Source organism: Falco cherrug, chromosome 2 (assembly GCF_023634085.1).
Source record: "Falco cherrug isolate bFalChe1 chromosome 2, bFalChe1.pri, whole genome shotgun sequence".
Classification (NCBI taxonomy): Eukaryota; Metazoa; Chordata; class Aves; order Falconiformes; family Falconidae; genus Falco; species Falco cherrug.
In genome coordinates, this window is record NC_073698.1 from 22,940,167 (window position 1) to 22,959,328 (window position 19,162).

The window sequence follows — 19,162 nt, forward strand, 5'->3', positions numbered from 1 at the left end:
GTAGATTGCAAGCTGGAGAAAGTGCCTGACATAAAGGAACACCAACACTGGTCCCATTCCTCCATTCCCACAGGCACCCCAGTGTCTGTGTTGGTCATCGGTTTTCTTTTTTTTTTTTTTTTCCCTTCTTTTTTTTAAAATTAGTCAAGAGAATTGTATTGCAGAATTGCCTGACTCTTCCCTGTCCTGCTGACTGGCTGCTCAGGCCAGAAGTGGCAGCCTGTTTCAACCTGAGAAGTTATGGACAAGCAAAATCCTTGAAGTGATGTATGCTCAGGGACATCATTTTATTAGGGACCACAAAGCTTTGGAGTTAGTGTACTTTGATTTGTTGATCAAATGATACCCCATCACTAATATCCACCTTAATTCTGATCTGGATAGGTCCCCATATCAGCCAGAGCATCACCCTTACCACTCCGCACTCGGCCCAGTAACAGTGCTCCTGTGCTTTTCATTATCAGGGTGACAAAAAAACCCAAAAGCTGGAGGTTGCTCTGGGGTACACCAAGTCAACTTGGACCCACCAAGCCACTTTTTAAGCTGCTCTGGCCTTTCCTTGGGATAAGTCACAACTGTCTTTCACAGACTTTCCCACCAAGGGCAACACCTTAGAAAACAGGTTTCCTCTGATACAGACCACTATAGAAAACACAGTTGTTACTGTACATAAAAAGAGATATATATAAACCACACAGAACTAGGATGAAAGAAAGACTCCTACAAATCCAACTTCTATAGATGAATTTTATTCTTTGCAGAAGAGACAGTCAGTCAGATGATCCTGTCCAGAACAACCAGCAAGCAAACAGCCCTCGAGTCACTGCAGTGGACCTCGTCCCGGTCAGCAGCTTCATGGCCAGCCCTGCCAGCCCACCTGTGGCAGCTGCCTGCCGCTTGAGTGCCTGTGCTGATTAAGACCTGGAGAGTAAATAGTTGTCCACAGCTGCTGGAAATGGAGTCCTCACTTAATGATGCTTGAAGCTACCCTCACTTAGAGTGGCTGAAACATGAGTTTCGTAGGTTGGGGTGTTTTTTTGTACTTAGTGTTTGCCAGTTTACAGGTTTATACTGTTCTGGCAGGTTCAGCTGTTTGCAAGGGGATTGAAGCCACTGCCTAAGATCAGTGGGGTGCACTGTGGGTCCTTCCTCTGAGCACAGCACGGATGGAGTTATGATCCCACACACCTTGGGGAAGGGCAGGCAAATGACTCATGCCAGGAATCAGGCACCACCACGCTACCATGCTGAGCACAGTGGTGCCTGAAGATTAAATATTCCCCTTCCATTGCAGAGGGAAGATAGGCACTATCATCTCACCCGTGGTTGAGTTTAGACCACTCTGCAGAAGAAAAAGTGACATGTCAGGAGGATAAGGTGGGCTCCTGGGTAGGAGCCTGACATCGTAGTCCAGGGGTGAAGTCATTTCCCCGAGAGGAGTGAAGGGTTGCTGGTATGACTCATGTGGATCCATAATCCTCTGAACATGGTCTGCAGGTCCAGAGAACAAGGAAGAGGGACTGGGCTTGCAAGTAATAAATTTAATATAACCTTTATGTACCCTATCTATGGTTAAAAAATGGAGAGGATACAGCATGTCGCCAAGGAGAGGTCATTTGTCCTGAGTAGCCCTTGCAAAGCTGTAGGCAACCCTGACAGAAGTCTTGACGAACACTGCAAAAACTCTTGTTCCACTTTCAGACAGTGAAGGTAGAACTAAGGTTAAGAGGCTCTGGGCTGTACCATGCAGGTCAGGCTGGGTGGTCTGCATCGTTTGTCTGGCCTTCAAAACCTATGAGTGTGTCTAAGGAGAAAGGTGGAATTGTAGAGTTTGTCCAATTCATTGCACCGGTATAGTAACACCCCAGTTTGCACTTAGTGAGTGATGCTTAGAGCTGCTCAGCGTTGCTCATTGTGACAACCCAGTTAATGCTGAACTGACCCTCAGCCAGCTTACGTGATGGCAGAGAGACTGTGGATGGCCTCGTGCCCCAGGTTTCCTCATGACGTCTTTCCTTGTATCCGCTGGATCAATTTTATCTGAAATGTTTGCTGCCCCTGAGCAGTGGTAAGGAGGCAGGAATGCTAAAGATAACTCAGTAAACAGGGAAGGCATGGAGAGGTCAGAGCCTAGGGGAAGGATCAATATGTTGGCTTAACTGAGGAGATGAACAAATTGTATCCGAGGGCTACGTAGACCTCCTGAAGAGAAAAAGCAAGGGGCTTTCTGTCTTTAAGAGAAACCACAGATGATTTTTTTGGCTGTTTAAGGCGAAGGTCCAGATTCATGGGAAAATTGGGAAATAATAGTAATAATATTAATAACAGTACTACAACTACAACCAGTAATAATGGTAATACTAATAACAGTAATAATAGTAATCCAGACTGTGCACCTACAGAAGAGGCAAGCAGGGTGAAGACTCGGGCTGCCTGTTGCCTTTAGAATTGAAATGCAGCATGAGTCTGGGGACCTGCACACCGGGGATGTCCCCTACAGCCTTTGAAGGGCTTGCACAGGTACAAAGGCTGACTTCCTCCAGTAGCCAAATCATCGTTCCTTCCTCTGTTACCTTCTCATCAGAGGCATCATTGTTGAGAAAACAGGGTCTTCCATCAGCTGTTTCTGGCTTTTCTCTCTCCTCCCTTCAGGCCCCCCTTTGCCCTGTTCCCCAGCATCTGTAGCCCCCTCCCCTTTATCCCCTTCGCTGCCTTTCCTCCCCCTTGCAGCTCCCAGCTCCCTGCCCTGGGTGGGTCCCAGGCCCTCCCCCAACAGCCACTAAAACTGTCCATCATTAAATGGTCAATACCAATCTCACTTGAGGCTGTGGGGGCCAGGGAATGTATCCCTGAGACCACCCAGTTTGGGGTGCAGGGTTGTTCCTGCAGGGAGAGAAGGGAGCAAAAAGAAGAGTGGAGCAACAGGGTCGGAGGGTCCTGGTCACATCGATCAACTCCTTGGACTGGGAAACAAAACATCCATTGCTTGGGAGAACAAGAGATTAATTTCAGGTTCGACTCTCAGTTAGCTGACCACCAAGCAGATCTCCTGTCCCGTTCTCAGAAACATTGGGTCCACCTGGGCTGCTCTTCATTGCAGGGATCTCTGCCTCGAACAGGGTCTGCCCCCCAGCATGGTGTCCTCAGCCCAATGGACTTTCCCAAACATCACTGAAAGTATCCCTAAGAGCTTTTCCTTCATAGCCTTTCCTCTTCCTGCAGCCAGTCCCTCTGCTCCCCAGGGGCTCCACTCATACCCAGCGCTGCAGCACCGGCCAGAAAGCCCCAGCCCTGATGGCAAGGGGACACTAACAAAGGCCACTTCCAAGCTCATTTAACTACCACCAATCCATACTGAAATCATAGTTTTAATGCCAAGAGGGTCCGGTGTTTGCATTTTGTGTTTAAGAACTTGATGAAATATCAAGACAAGTGATCCTGACAATATCCTCGCCATCTGGTTGGGCATGGATTCTCAGCTATAAAGCCATCACCACTGTCCTTGCTCCAAGATTTCCAGCTGCTTCTTCATTTTCTACCCCTGGCCACAGCCCTGGCAACCCATGCAACAACAAGAGAGGTTTTCCACCATGGATTTCCCCTGCCCATTTGCTGGGTCCTCCCTCCCCTGCCCTGTTTGATTAATTGGTGAGCCACCGGCGCACGCAGCGGCAGACACCCCATCCACTGACGCAAGTGCTTTGTTTTTCCATCCTCAGCACTGCAATATGATGCTGATTAAACAGTCGTGGGTATAAAACCAGGTTAAGGCTCCTTTCAGGTAACAAGATGCTGTTTGCCCTTCCAACATGAAGCCCTGTGGGAAGGGGTCCCACTAACACAGCTCTCTGGGAGGCTGGCAGCAATAGGTGGCGGCAGGAGGGACCATCTTGCTATCAAGGTGGTGGGCAAGTACTCAGAAAGGTTGTGTCCATCAGCTGTCCAGCACTGGCTTGGAGGGTCACCCTGGGCACGTGGTGCTGCCTCTCCAGGCTCTGGTTCCCCAAAAGCAGAAAGTTTTCCCCAAATCCATGTCTTGCCTAGTTGAACTGGGAGCTCACTGGTTTGGGTACTGCCTGCCCCAGGCTCCCAGCTGCCTGGAGAGCCTCAGCACTGCATCACAGCATCCCGTGTGCAGAACTGCGGGTGTGGGTTAGTGCACATGTTGGTGCCTATGCTTCAGTGAGTGTCTGGTCAGGCGCACCTCTCCTCCTGCACCCCTTTCCCTTGCCCCATCTCCACCAAACGTGGGAGCAGGGAGTGGGCAGAGGAGACCTCAGTCCTGGGGCAACACCTCTGCAGCTTAGCAAGGCCATGCACTCTGGATAGGGGATGAAACCCTACCGTAGGGACTGCCAGAGGCTGCACAGCGACTGCTTGGCTAATCCTTAGGTCCCAGCTTGGGGGGTGCTTTGGGTGTCCCCAAGAAAAGCATGTCACAGCCAAATGGCTGGGATCTGTGCATCATCCTCACGCAGACGGAGAGCAAAAGAATTCATTCAGGAAGGAGGTGCTTTCAAACATCTGACATGGCCTCCCCAGGGGAGAATGATGGAACAGGGATATTTCAGATCAGGCACTTGTTTCATCTTTGAAAACTGTGGATCTTTCTCTGGTAGAAAAGGAACACATGAAGGGATTAAAAACAGTCCTACTGCTTTTAAAGTCATCTGGAGGCCAGTAAACCTCTAGTTCAGGAAGGATTTGAGGTTGCCTTGTAGAAACCAAGAGAACATGGATGGCAAAGAGCCATAAGAAAAACCAGCCCTGAACAAACACAAGTGAGATGCAGGGCTCTTTGCTTCCACAATGACAGCAGCCGCGCTGCTCAGAGAGCATCCAGGTGATTCCAGCCCTGGGAAAATGGGGACGTTATAAGCTTCTGTGTAAAAGTAGCGTCTATCTTTGCTTCCCTTTTAACAAGATTAGTCTTGCTTTTCTCTCCCTCTTTCTTTTGCTGTCTGCCGGCCACCTCCGTGCTCTCCCACTAATGTGATTAGCGGTGCATGGGGACCATACTGGCAGCAACTGTCACAAAGATCTGTGCTTACTTGAGTGCACCTCTTTCCTCAATGAAACATCTTGTGTTTATGGTCACAGGGGGTATTGTTAACTCCTGGATTCGAATAGAAAGGGATATTTACGACCCTCCCATAAAAGTTGATTCAGGGAGACATTTAGGAAAGAAAGGGACAGAAGACAGATGTGTTTCCTACCACAGATGCTGAGGAGGTTCAATTGTTCTGCATATGTAATGACTTTTTATGGTTCCTTACAAACACTTTCCACACTGCTAGAAAGGTGCCAAAGTCAAATACGCATAGTTGCTTACAGAAGACAATTTAGTGACCATACGGGACACTACAACTTTATATCTTGTTAAATATGTTGGAGATGGACATTGCTACCTGTGCTACACAAAGGGGAATCTCTGCCTGCACTGAGTCATGGCTGCCTTGCTGCCTTCCCCACTGCAGCTCTGCTTTCATTTAACATTTCCTGAGGCTTTCAGAGCATTTTTACTGTCATGTCCACATGGTTAACACTTAAAGCACCTATGGATTTTTTTCCAAGAAAGGCACATTATCAGTGTTACATCGCCATTCCCTGCAGTTTGTGTCTTACCAAAAGAGCAGAAAATAGAGCTGAAATCTTCCTAACTGTACAAACAAATAAGTACTTGTAGGTGACAGGACCGGAAAGGTTGCTGGATTATAGGTCTGAAGAGAACAGATGATCAGTGACTAAAGCATAATTACAGGCAAGAGAGGAGAAGGGAGATGGGAAATTGCTATGTTATCCTAACAGCAGCCAGAGGATGCTTGGCTACATGATGCCTCTCCCCGGGGCTGGCTGGTTTTACTCTCAGGTGTGATCTCCCACGGTGTGACAAGAGGTTTAAGGTGAGCGTACAGGTGGAAATCTGTATCTCAGGTGGTGAAATGAGCTTGTGACTATTTAGAGCAGTGGAAGATTTGAACGAAGCCAGTGACTGTGGTCCCCTTTGCTCTTGTGACAGAAGAAAAGCCATTTTCCAAGAGTTCTTACGCCAAAAATGTTGTGCAAAAAGTGTCTGTGAGCTGAGAAGCCTGCAGAGAAACGCAGCTCTTCCCAGCTGCACCCACCATCCTCCCACTGTCATCAAAGGAAGCAAAACTAACACTGGCCGAGGACAAAGTCCTCCTGTCTTGATGCACACAGAAGAAACAGGAAAGATGGGCAGCATGAGATCATCAAGGAGCTTGTGCAACTCCCTTTGTGCTCAAACACAAATATTTTCAGCTGGCCTGGGGTTTTGCAGCGTAACAGAGCTAAGGGGGGTTTCATCTGGACGGCTCATGCTTTTATCAGGTTATCTATGAATTTAAAACCCAGGCAGGGCAGGCTCATGTGGGGAATGGATGGATAATTTTCAAATGTCCAGACTGAGTCAAGCTTATTTTAATTAAGAGCTGAACTGCCATTACTCAGGCAGTGCCACCAGGGTGGCTGTTGCTGCCAGGCTGTCTTCCTGCGGTGTGCAATTCTGCATGGGAACATCACAAAAAGTGTTGTGATCGGGTTCCTGGTGCAGACAAGCAATTTCTAGTGATTTTGTATCAATGGATGTATCCTTGTCTCACCATCAGGGATACGAGCGTCACTCCTGCATTCTCATGTCATGAGTGGCCATCCATTACCCTACCATATCCTGACCACAAAGAAAATAAAATGTTCCCAGATGGGGAAGTTTTCTTTCTCTGGTAAATAATTAATAATGAAACTACAAGCTGCTGCTTGTCTCATATGCTTATACAACAGATGATACTTTCTTTGCCTGTGAATAAGCCAGGTAAAAACCTCATGGGATAAACAGTATGTCTGCAAAAGCCAAACCTCACTTGCTAGAAAAATCTGAGCTAAAATGACAGGGGAACAGCCAAGTTTAGTAAAGGCTGGAGTCAAAAAATGTTACGACTCACAGAAGTCCCTGCTCAGGGGAAGCTGAGCTCAGCCACAGCAATTTCCTCTCAGAGGAGAGCTCAAGCGTGCTCCATCCAGGTTTCTTCTGACATGGATGGTGGACATCCACACTGGCCTGGGGTTAACCTAACCATTCCAAGTAGTCAAGGCAAGAGGAGAGGTTTGCAGCCCAGCTGCCACATCAAGCTGAAGTGAGACACCGGTGAAGCCTGGAAGAAGGGGAAGGCCCATTGCAGAGAGTGTCAGACCCCATCCTGCCAGCAACACAGCGCTGCTGCTAGTGCAGGCTTTGTTAATGTTCAACCACCTAGGGAGAAAGTAAGCTCTGACGTGTGTTTCTGGTTTCTGAGGTTTTTGCATTATTTCCAGAGTCAGAGAGTCTTACCTTGTCCTCCAAAATGCTGCATTTTCATTACCAATCACTCTCACTGCATGCTTTGCAGGCCAGATCCTGTCATTAGGTCCTGTACCAAATCTCACTGAATTTTCAGGAACAAGCCCCTTTCTTTGAGAATGTATTTCTCTGTTTCCTTGCTTTTGATGTGAACAGGAGTGAAGTACCTGCTGATAAGGTAAACCCCTGGCTGCCAGCCCAGGACACCTGACATTAGTGATATTAGTGGCAGCAGCTTTTCATGCATCTGCAGACTGTGACTTCTGCAATGACCCCAAGGAGAGGATCAAACAGGGCCGTGCCGGGCAGAGATAATCAAGCTGGTCCAAAGCACATTAGCTCAAGCACTGCAAGCCATAAGCCCAAGGTGTTTCTCTGTGTTTGTCCACAGCCCCAGCCCCACAGTGACAGAGCCCTTCCCACCACCCACTACTCAGTCACTGCTGTCCTGCCTAGGCAATGGGGATATGCCTCAACAATGGTGGCTGTAAAAGCAAGTTAAGTTGTTACCTAGCCCAGATTATCCTTGTTTTAACTCATGTAGGTTTTCAAATCCCAGCTCTCTGCTGGCCCAGTCATTTGCTTCGCCGCGTCTGAGCTCACAGTGCTGCCCGGTGCATCGGGGGGGCACAGCCCTGCCATAAAGGGGGACTGCTGTGAGCGGTGAGGAAATGAAGCCAGGAATGCTGCGAGTTCTTGGCCATAAAAAACATGCTGCAGGCTGTGTCTTGCTGGGCAATGTTAGTTCCCAAAGTTGTTTTCCCTAGTTGTTGTCATAAAACTTCAGTGAAACCACCTACAAGCTTCAGAAGTTGCATGGGGGAGGGGGTATATGTTGAGAGTCCATTGTTAGAGCCTATAGAGCCTCTTCTGCTTAAACTGGCTTGTACTGGTACGGCTTTGCTGGGCTCAGTGGGATGGTCAGCAAGTCAGATCCCAGGAATCAATTAATCATCATTTTTTTCCTTGAAAAGAGATGACACTGCTAAGAGAATTTTTGAACAAAGGAGTCTGTGCTGGGCTCCAAAACTTTGCTCTTTCATCTTCCTTTAGGGACAGGGCATTTATTTAGCAAGACTGTTTCAAGTGTGAGGTAGAGCTGTAAGCTGCTGGCCAGCCAACATACTGAAATACAGAAAACAAATAAATGAACTCAGCTGACAGGCAGTTTTACAAGGGTGATTGCAGGCACCTCTCTGTGCACATGTACAGCGGACTGGCACTTTCAGAGTATGGCAAATATGTAGACGTGCCTCTAAATGAACGCTTAATGATTCAACTGACTCCCCTGAATATCATTAGGTAATTGATGCAATCTCCCCTTCTGCCTGCAAACCATCCCCAGGCTGACAGCAGCTCCCCACGCTAACTGCCCGGCCGGGATGCCATCCTTCCCGGCGGCTCAGTGGCTGCTGCACACTTCATGTCGGAGCTGCAGAGAGCGTTGGTCCGTTCTAACGGGCACCCAAGTGGCACAGAGGTGCGCATTTTTCACATGGCACAACAGTAGGCAGGATCAAGACCCAGCATGGCCAAAAGGAGAGATGCAACAGAGAAAGGATGTGCAGATGGAGCAGAGGAGAGAGCCAGGGAGCCCGATGAGCAAACCTGGTTGATGACTTATCATCCAAATTGGTTGTAGTCACGGACTTATTAATAGATATGAGGTAGAGCTGTGAAAAACATTTGGTTTTGCCAGCTTGATGCAGAGCTGAGGAAGGGCTTATTTTTTCTTCTTACTGCGCTGGACAGATGGAAACTTTTCAAATTAAACAAAAAGTTGTTTTGCTTGGAGACCTTTACAGAAAGCTCAGTGTATGTTTGTCCAGCTTCCAGCACTTGGAGGATCTGGTGAACTGGGTCTTCATAAAGAGCTTTCTGTTTAAATACATTCAGAATTAGGCCTTTAAATTAAAGCTTGACCCTGGCTATGTGTCACAGCCAGCACTGTGGGCTAGCTACAGGCTTTGGACCTGACTCTAAAGTGATTAAAGAGACTCAAATGAACTAACTTGTCACCCCCAGGTTCATACTCAATTAACCGTGGCCAGAGTAACACCTTCAGATGAGAGGGTAAGAGAGAACCATGAGGCATTAAGGCACTTGCGCTGTATTTGTAACAGCCCAGTGAAAGACTGGAAACCCTGCTGTGCCATGTGCTGGACAAGCATGTAGCACAACCTCTTGCCCCAGATTTTAGTATGCAGATTTATGAATAGGCACAAAATGTGGGTGAATTTTTCACCCACAAATGCCCAAAGGGAACTGAGAGGGTCTGGGAAGAGGAACACATAACAAAATGAACAAAGCTAAGTGTGGTAGAGATCAACCATAATCAGGTAATAGTTGCAAGGAATCCTTGTTTTAAATTATAAGCCTACACAAAGGCATTTCTGTTCCTTTGATGACTGCATTGTCCTTTTTCTCCTTCCACACCCTTTGCTCTGGTAGCTCATTACATCCATTATTTTAACTTGGCTTAATTATGGATGTGTGAAACAACCAGGATGCTAGTGATGAGTTCCTGGCCGGGACTGCAGGTACGAACAAAACATCAAGTAGAAAATGTCCGAAGAACTATGTCATCTGATAAAAAGAAAACCTTTCTGTGTGAACAAAAGGGAAATTTTGGCCTTTATTTTCCAAAGAAAAGCAGAAGTCAAAGGCTAATCCAAACATGTAGGGACCCCAAACAGATTGTTTTGCTTTGCAGTGTTTTGTGGTGCACTGTTGGGTTTGTTTCCATTCTGAGTCAAACCAAACTTAGCAGCTGGAAATTTTCCACAAAACTGGAGCTCAAGTCCTTCCCTTTCCCAGCACGGCTTGGTATGGTTTAGTCTGCCTCTGCTTGCCCTGAGCTAGGGTGACGCTGGCAGCAATCACCCTGCTCGCTGCAAAGCTGAGGTGGTGGTCCCAGCCCCGCATCTTCAGATGGCCTCCTGTCACATTCCCATAGGTATCTCCACCCTCGTGCTAGGAAAGCGCCACTCCGATGGGATGCTGTGCTGCCGCACCTATTTCAGGTGCTTTGAAGTGTTTTTTTGCTCCTGGCACGAGTTGACAATTCTGTCTTTCGGCCATGAGAAAACCTCATGGGGTAAGGAGAAGACCTAGGCTTGAGGGCTCTGGTTGGGACACAAGCACTCTGCCCTGGAGGTCCACCCCTAGGCGGTGTGGATATGGTCTAAGGCACCCAAACACTCCACATCTCAGCTTTGCTTGCAGCACAGATGGGGCCAGAGCTGGCTTTGGTCTCTTTCTGCCCTTGGGCAAATGGTCTCACCTCTGAGCCTCCAGCAGGAAAATCTCTTCGTTCCCAGAAGTGCTGGGAGACCTGGACATGCTTGGGAAGGGTAACATAAAAGCTATGGTGGCTACCTTATCACCCACTTCATAAGCTAAGAAGTGTATTGAAATTAGCTGAGGAACAAAACTTGCTAAGTAACCTCATTATCCCTTTCTTTGCAGAGTTTACTGTAAAACGACAGGCTTTGGATCTTAATTTGCTGGGAAGTGCAGTAATGTAATTAGCTAGACTGATAAGAGCTGTGTGAATTCTTCAGAGGAGAGAAGGAATGTGCTAGACAAAGAGAGAAGGAAAAGGAAGAAATAAAAACCATGCTTCCTTTGCCAAGAAATGAATTTTTTCCAATATGTTATTGATACAAAATTATAGAAGTATTTTGTTCTGGTCGGAGAGAATGCCATGCACAAATATTTCCTTACTTTAAAATGACACAATTTCCAGAATCTTTTAAGTATTTTTTTTTAAATAATATCCACACATGTTTTGAAATAAAGTATTCTAATTTTTGTTTTTTCTTTTCTAAGAAGCAACTCCCCTGTCCTAAATTTTTCCTTGTTTGGCTAAAGCATCTCAAACCCAGCTTGGGGAAACCACCTCTCCACAAATATAGCCCCACCTGCCCGCTGCACAGCTGGGGTCAAGCTCTGCCTGCGCCTGGCTCCCTGCCCTGCCGGTGAGGCACTGAGGGCTCGTCCCCAACCTTGTCAATGACCCAAGTTGCCTTTTTGCTGTGTGCTGCCATCCCTGCTCCCAAAAGCTTTGCTGAAGACCATGCTGCTAAGCTCTGGCTGTGTGAACCTCCTAAGTTTTAGCCATGCACAGCCCTGGGAGAGGGGCTGCCCATGCATTGCGGACTCACCTGCTCTGGTGACAGATACAGACTTTTGGGGGCTTGCGAAGGTCTTTCACAGCATGAAATGAAGAATGCATTTCTCTTGTCACTAGATGGCTCTATCTGCTTTCGCTAAACACACACGGTTTTCTTCTCGCAGGCCCTAATGAGCAGCCGCCCCCGTGTGAATGCATCTCTGGGAGGTGGCAAAATCCACTTGGGTTTTGATTATGGTTTTCATTATGTTCTTGGTAACAGCCCTGAGCAAAAGGAACACTTCTGAGAAACCTCACGGTTTAAGATCTGTATGAAACAATCCCCTTGGGGAGAAGTTCAGGGTTTTCTTCATCTCAGACTCTGCCAGCACCCATTGCACTCCAGCCTCTGTGCAGATTTGAACGAAAAAGGGAGGAATCTGGGTGGCTGTTTGGCATTTAGCTCAGGTGCAGGTTTGGTGGAGAGCCAGGAGCCTCCTTTTCTTTGTCCTTCATTAGGTGGGAGGCAAAGAGGGGCTGGCTCCCAGCACACCCCTGAGATAACTCAAATTGGTGGGACAATGTCTTCCACGAGCCACCGCTGGGGTCACCTGGCCCCTGCCCAAGGGATGCTGCATCACACCAGCAGCTGCCATCCTGTCCCACACTCACCCCATAGGACTTGATTCTGTGCTGCGTCTTCTTGGGGGCTGCAGCTTCAAGGCCCAGATTTACCTTCAGAAGATGCCTTTCTTCAGGGATGGGGAGCTCGCTGCCACAGCCAGTGCACGGCAGCCTGGGGGAAAGGTCTGGGGCAACGGGGGCGGTGGTGGACAGGGAGTTTGCAGCGAAGCCATACTTGGCCCGTGATGGCAGGGGGACACTTTCTTGGGATTCTGTGAGGTGGAGCAGGCAGGCAGCCCTGCCCGCTGGAGCAGAGTCCATGGCTCTGCAAGCATTGGTGTTTAAAGGAGGGGATGCTCACATGTAAGCAGTCATAGGGGGAGTGCAGGGCAGGTGGACAGGAGGGCAAACCCTGGCTGTGCAGCTGGAGCCCTGTGGATGTCTGAAGCCTTAAACCCTTGCACTGAAAGCCATATTTTCCTGTTTTATGTCTCCAAGTAATTAAGAAAAGCTACTGCAGGTCTGACTGGACAAGAAAGTGTATCAGATTGTTGCTTTCTCCAGGAGAAAAACTGTATGTTGAAAAATCTGTATATATTCAGGGGCTCCGCTGGCTGTATTGGCTTAAGGCTGAGTATTTTACCAGTTGCTAGATCTCTCAAGTGTATTTGAGAGATGTTTGAAGCAAAATTCCTTCCTGGAAGAAGTTATATATCTGAGGATGTAATCCAAAGCCATGAAAGACTGGGAACAACTTTCTACTGATTTCAAAAGGATTTGAATCAGGCCCTGGGGAACTGGTCCGGCATCTTTTCCTCACATCAGCAGCCTCTGTGCTTCAAGGAGACAACCCTTGTAATAACAACTACTTCAGGGGTATTTGCAAGATCACAGCTTCGGCTGCATGAATGATACAAGACACCAGTGACCATGGTGGGAAAGGAAGCAAATTTGCTTATTTAGATAATTAACAGGCATTTGAGACAAGTGTTGCTGTCTAACGCATTACTGACAGACTAATAATTCTGTCTGATAAAGCAGCAATTATTACCATAATGTTACAGTCCACTAAAATAACCATCCCTCCTAGCCACTGCTGCCAGGAGAGGATGGGTGAAATTGCATTTCTCCTTCTCCCAAGTGAATAGACTACATGCCAGAGAAGCACCCTGCGGGGCTCAGCCAGGAGAGGAAGGACTTGTACAGCTACTGTGTGGTAGCTTCTGTTGCAACCTGCCTTCAGAGGATGCCTTATTTTTATGGTCCCAGATAGCTGCAGGCATAATTTTGCACCTGCAATTTTGGTCAGATAGATAACTGCCGTCCCTATTGACCCATGAAATGTGATGCCTTGAGCGGCCAGTGCTGTGAGCACAAATAGTTGTGACTGATTAGGCAAGGCAGCATTTGCAAGGCAGACATAATGCTGTTATGTCCCTTCTGAAAACGGGCTGTGCCGTGAGCAAGGGAGGACTGATAACCCCATCAACATCCTCCAGGCAAGCAGCTTCTTCCCGGAGTTGTGCTGGGGGACTGAGGAGTTGCTCACTTCAGAGGACTGTGATGGTGAAATGGAGAATCCAGGCCATTTTGTTTTAACTTTGTCTTGTCTGATCCTGTCTAATGGCTGGGTGAGTTGAATGCTCAAGGAAATCCTCCAGGGTGAACACAGCGAGGCAGGGGCAGGAATGGGGCGGCAAGGAGGTGTTTTCCAGAAGAGGGCTCCTCCATCACCCCACAGATCATGGAGGGGTTGTTCCCAAGCCCTCCTTTCCCTCATCCCACCCAGAGAGAGCTCGTGGGGAACCAGCTCACACAGTCGGGTTTTTCCCTTCTTTTCATGCAAGCCATGGGAGACAGGTGGAGATATAAGACCCAGGCAGCGCTGTTAACTGACTGGCCTCAAACTGTGTAAGGAACACCTGGGACTTGGCTCTAATTTGGTCTGCATGACATGCAGTGGATTTTATTCAAAACAGGCAGGTCAGGATAGCTGATGGGAGGGTTGATGGGGAGCAGAGGGCTCTGGCAGCTGTTCCACACAGCTCTGCTGTGCAACTTCACTATTGCTTACAGCCCGTGCCTCCCGCAGACAGGAGAGAAAATCAGGTAATGCAGATTTCCTCTATTTCTTCTCTGGGGGGATGAGTCTGTTGAGACATTCATTAAAATCCACTATGCTCAAAAAAGAAAAACATCACCTGACGAGAAAATGCTCTTATGGAAAACAAGTCTTTGATAACTTTACATGCTTCCTGAACACAGGGAAAGCCAGTCAATAACATTCCTTGTGGCCTAAAAGCAGAAACATCTGTTGGAGGCGGCTTGCTAGGCTGAATATAGCAGCAGAAAAGCCCAAATGATTAACTCCATCCTCTTCCTAACATGTTTTCGTGGTTCCCAGAAATCCCTAGAAAGGGCTTCTGAGGACACTGGCACCATTACAAGCCAGCTATAATTCTGTAAACAGGGAGATCAAGGAAACATTATCCTGACTGCAGTTCACGTCTGGCATCCAGTTTGCATAATTCACATGTGCTTCATCTACTCTCCCTTAGCTGTGGGACAAGCTTGTGATTTAGGTAAAGAAGAAGAGCCCCGCTCTGATAAAGGAAAGCATAAAGCTGCTGTTGTGAGCAGGAAAACAGGGCTGAGGGGCTGGGGTCCATATGACCTTGCAAGTAGGCTGGAGCTGGGCAAAATGGCAGAGAAAATTAGAGCAGTAATACAGCAGGTGCAGGAAGCATTTCCAGTGTGGCTGGGCTGATCCTTCTCAATGCTAATAACCACCAGGGTCCTTCTCCCACCCCCACTCTTCTCATCCGTATTCGTCCTAACAAAGGAAAGCAGCCAGCTTGCTGGGGCTTCCTCTTGATTGCTTTTCACGTTTTGGCCTCCATTTCTGTTTATAGTAATCCCATGGGATGAAAATGCTTAAGAAGAACAGCTTTTTCTATCCCTTCCTCTGCATTGACATTTTTCAAGATGCAACTGTACAGGGTGGTAGATGATGTCATCTGGACTCCCTTTTCAATGAAAGGTTCAACCAGATCATCATTTGAGATCCCTTCCAACCTGGACTGTTCCATGTTCTAGGACTTTAAGCCTGGTATCAAGTGACAACTTTGTCTCTGACATGCAGGACAGCACGAGGGAGGCTGCCTTTTTGGTGAGAATGAGGCATGACTACTTGGCAAACAAATGCAATGTCATTTTAAGGGTTGTGTTAGGGAAATATGCGTTTCCCATCATGTAGCATGCCTTTTTTTCCGCTCAGCGGTATACTTCTGCAGTACACAAATGCATAATTCAGTTAGAACAATTTAAAAATTACTATTTAAAAAGGTACTGAGCAACTTGGATGCCTTGCAATGCACTTTGATCAAGTAATAATTTTTTTTTAAATTTGTAAAACAGGTTAAAATAACATTTAAGAAGTTTCTTCAATCTTCCCCAAGCTGTTTACCCAAAGAAATGTTATTTTCACTGCTGCATTTTGGACAGACAAAAGTAGTTGATTCAACAATTTTTAAAAAGTTTCAGGGACTAGAATTTAAGTTGGGATGTAGATAATTTCCTAATGCCAGGTTCCTGAAGTGTGAGCTTTACTGACCACTTACTGTACAGTATCACTCCTAATTATCCATATGCTGCCTCCGTGAAGTCAGAAAGCTTCAAGAAGGGTTACCTTTCATGTAAGCTACCTTTCAGCTAATGCACTGGCATAAAATTGAGGAGATGCACTCCTTTGTCAGCCTCGAAGGACACAGCGGTTCCAAGAAGGCATCTGCACTGGATGTCTTCCAGGAGTGCCAGCATCCGGAAAATATTTTGACATCCTTTCAACTGAATATTACAGAAATAATCATTCTGTGGGGATATGCCTCAACGTTCCTATGTATTCCATATCACCAAAATGGAGTACCAACTGCAATCCCGAAACCTCGTATAGCTTTTTTGGCCAAATAGCGAATTATCTGCAATGTGTTTTCCTACAGTATGCTGTATATGAGCTGAGGAAATATCTGGAAGGAAATACTTGTTCTGAACTTCCATGAACTTCTAGACAAAATGATGTCGAGTTCACATTACCATCACCCATTGAAAATATCAATATGCTGTCGAAATCAAAACATTTGAGTGCAGTACATGATTTTTATCTTTTCAACTGTTGGTATTGCACCCCCCTTACAGTCTTGGAAGTAACCAAACAGACAACAGTATATTCCCTTTTTGACTGTGTAAAAATGAACAACTACCACAAAACCTTTGCTGTTTTCGTGCTTTGAGTTATCTATTGCTGAGACAGGGAAAAGCTGGTTTCAGCTATGTTTGCTTTCTCTGTGAGAGAGGATCTAATATATTGCTGGTACACACACAGGTCTCTTCCTAGAAAGATGAATTGTCTTACCTGTATGTGGAAAACATTATTGCTTTCACAATCACATAATCCATTGGAGTGACTATGGGTCATAGGTTTCCAACACATCCACCACAGCAATATTTTCACATTTCTACTAACAAAAACCTCAAAGTTTCACCTTTATAAGAAATGCCAAAATCACTTACTTGCTGTATTCCACTTCCATCCTACCTTAAATGTGACAGCTCACCATACTTAACCGAAGAACTTCCCCACAAACTGCAGGAAGTTTCCTGACAACTACTGCCAACATTATTGAGCTACCCAACACCATTTCTCCACTTACTCTGGAAGGCAGAAAGTCTTTTTTTGTTTTGGTTTGGTTTGGGGTTTTTTTGACATGTGTCTAGAGTCATTGCAAGATTGCTGACACCCCAATTGCAGTCACGGTCACAAAACTTGTAGGGACCAGGTAAAACCACATAAATAGTAGTTAGCCTCATCCTTCAGCCCCAACCACTCTGCATACCACCTCCACTGCTCCAAGCCAAAAGACCTTAGATATGGTGCCTCAAACAGCCAATATTTAGCTTGCCACAAGTCTAAAGGAAAAAGTAGACTTCCAGTTTGCAAACTCTCTCATGTGGTGGAATAGTTCCTGCAATTCCACAGCTACTCTGTAAGCACATTTAATTTATCTGCACTGCAGTACACATTAAAATAATTTCTGTGTAATGTTCATAATCATAAGATCTTTGGACTTCAATTGTGCTGCATAAAGAGAAACTACTTTTCTTGGAGAAAAGGTAAGCATGACTTTGCTTACAGCAGAACAACAGGACTGGGAAATAAAACAGCCTTTGGTAGAAAAAGATATGTGGCCCATTCACTCAGCAGTTCTTCAGAGGGAAATGAGTGTTCACAGCACTATGTGTAGTATTTCCTGGATTGATACTTAATTCTGGGTAGATCCTGCCCACTTAAGGAACAGCTTTAATCAGACTCTGCGGGATTTACTACCCTGTGGGGTTTTTATGTGTGTCAGAGCGAGCTGTGTGTTGGTTTTTTCTTCAGGTAACGAACTACCTCAGTTTTCTGGTTTTTTGCTCCCTTTCAGTTTCCAGATTATTAAAATTTAACAGTGGAAGTATGGACCTTGTGTTGGAAACATTAATCTTCAGACTTAATTTTTCTCTATTGCATGTTTACCTGCTAGAAGGTTCACCTTCCACCTCCCACAATGCAAAATGGTAAGATCAAATCTGAAAGGGACACCACTGCTCCTTCCAGCTCCACTAGAGGACTCTTCAAAATCCTCCCTCTGGAGTCACCTCAGAAGACTTTAACAGCACAACACCATGAGGAGCTCTCTGGCCTGGAATCATCCTCTATTTATATATTTCCAATATTGGATTAAAATTCCCAGAGGACTCTGCTGAAATCTCTAACTGGCATTGCATAGAGCAAAAGCCTACATGATTAATATTTGTCCCTTGTCTAGCCAGTAGTGAAATTTTCCAAAGTTTTCTCCCTTGCAAGCTATTTCCTTGCCTGTGTTAGAGAGGCCTTGGGCAATATTGTGTTTCCTCATGCAAAGTCTCAAAAAAAGATGTATATCTTCTTTTTTATATTTCAGAGGTGGGTGGGTTATTGCAATTCTGAGACAAAGAAAAAAAAAACCAACAACTTTTTCTTCTAAGTGTTTTGGTTTTAGTTAGTATGAGCTGAGATATTTTCAGACTGACTTCCCTTTCAAAAATAAGGCGATTTCTGGCCATTGCTTTATGAGGGTCTGATTGATTCAGCCCTCCCCTTAATCCTGTTACAGGTGAGTGAGGTAAGAGGCATCTCCCAGAGCCATGGGGATCTGCTTCTGGCCAGCAGCTTCCCTCCCTGAAGCATGCTGTGGCACAGCCGTTCTGTAACCCTTCCTTCAGCACTCCTGCCATCTTCAGGTGTCCCTTCTCCTGTCCAGTCCCCACGCACTTGATTCCTAGTCCTTATTCCTCTGTTTCCTCCTCCATTTCCCTAGCCTGCCCCAAGCACCGCCATCTGCTCAGGCTTTTCCAGCTCTCAGAACACAAACAGAGATGGAGGAATAGGAGGTTTTTCTCCCCAGGATGGTTTGCTCGTCACAGTCCTGTTCCAGCTTTCTCCCCCTGTCCCTCACACTTCACTTTGTGTGGAGAATTGCAACAGAGGGGGAACATCTCCTAAAATAAAGCTCAGACGACAGCTCAAATAGCCCAAAGCAGAGCAGGTGATGTGATACCTCAGTACAGCAAGTCAGGTACCAGGGAGGTGCTGAGCAAGACACCACAGCCCCTCAGCTCAGTGAAGCCCCATGTCCCCTTCCCCTATCTGTGACCTCAGGCAGCCCGAGGGAACAGCACGCCCACAGGCCAGGGTGGCAGGCCACCGCTGCCACAGGATCCCGGACAGCAGGGACACCTCCGCTTGGGCTGCAGATGCCTGGGCTTTGGGGCAGGTGGTAGGGAGCGTGCAGCAAGACGCTGGGTGCATAAGAACGCCCTGGCCTGGGCCAGGGGCCAGCTGGCACCGTGCGGTCCCGTCCGCTCCTCTGGCAAGGCAGGGACACAAACCAGAACTGCCGGGTAGGACCTTGGCCTGGGACATGACATGGCACCTGGAAAAGCTCCCTGGGGAAGCAGCTGAGCCCTTAGGTCCCTACAGCCCCAGAAGG